We start from the raw sequence: 1,251 nt of genomic DNA, 5'->3' as shown, positions 1-1,251 counted from the left end.
GCCATGTTCTCCCAGCGTTCCTGCGTGTACAGCACTGTTATCAGACCTGTGAAGGCAGGCGTAAGTGAACATTGTCCATGCTGCTTTCATCTGTGATCATGGTTCTCACCGCTCAAGCGTGAACACCAGCGGATCCCAGCTTTTACTCCGGAACACAGTGACAGCCTGAAATATCTGACGACCCTTTACTTACACTGGTGTTCAGATATAAGGGGGAGGGTTGGGGTATTCTGTAAAGTATACTGGTATACTGGAGTGTGTACTGGTATTCTGGAGTGTGTAATGATATTCCAGAGTGTGTAGTGGTATTCTGGAGTGTGGAATGGTATTCTGGAGTGTGTAATTGTATTCCGGAGTGTATAGTAGTATTCCAGAGTGTGGAATGGTATTCCAAAATGTGTAGAGATATTCCGGAGTGTATAATGGCATTCCGGAGTGTGTACTGGTATTCCGGAGTGTGTTGTGGCATAATTCCTTCAGTTCAGTGGTGCTTTATTGGCATGACAATTATTCACACTTTTAATTGAAGAAATCAAGAAATGTTTTTTTTTTTAATTGCTCAAATTTAAATGCATAATGTATCAGCAAATAGCAGGTAGGGATTCTTGTATTATAACAACAACAACAACAACAACAATAATAATAATAATTATGTGCCCATGGGCCATCTGTGATATCTGATATCCCTTTCAGTCTGTCTCTATATCGCTGATATCCATCTCTGTCTCTCTGTTTTCCTCTCCCCAGTCTGTCTTACTCTAATTCTTTCATGTTTCTGCTATCTCTCTCGCTCCCTCTTTCTGTCTCTCCCCCTATCTCTCTCTCCCTCTCTCTCTTTCTCCCCCTCTCCTCCTTCCTTTCTCTCTCTCCCTGTCTCTCTCTCTCTCTCTCTGGACAGTTCATTACCTTTAGTGCTACACTCACAATTCTAAATCTTTCTGCCATGTTTCCCATCAGGCTTTGCACACCAGAGACCCGCCCCTAAGACCACTGAGATAAATGGCCATTTTGTTATCTTCCCCCACCCTGCTCTACTGCCAACATCACCACAGCAATGGATGACTGGCAGAGAGCCCTAACAGATGTTGGTGGCCAATAAGGCACCTGCAGGTACTGCTGAGGTCTCAGAGATGGAAACACTGGCTCAGACACTAAGTGTGTGTGTGTGTGTGTGTGTGTGTGTGTGTGTGTGTGTGTGTGTGTGTGTGTGTGTGTGTGTGTGTGTGTGTGTACGGGGATGTGTGTGTGTGT

This window comes from Electrophorus electricus, chromosome 5, assembly GCF_041902795.1.
Source record: "Electrophorus electricus isolate QZ-2024a chromosome 5, ASM4190279v1, whole genome shotgun sequence".
NCBI classification, from domain to species: Eukaryota; Metazoa; Chordata; class Actinopteri; order Gymnotiformes; family Gymnotidae; genus Electrophorus; species Electrophorus electricus.
Note: the sequence above shows the minus strand (reverse complement) of the source record.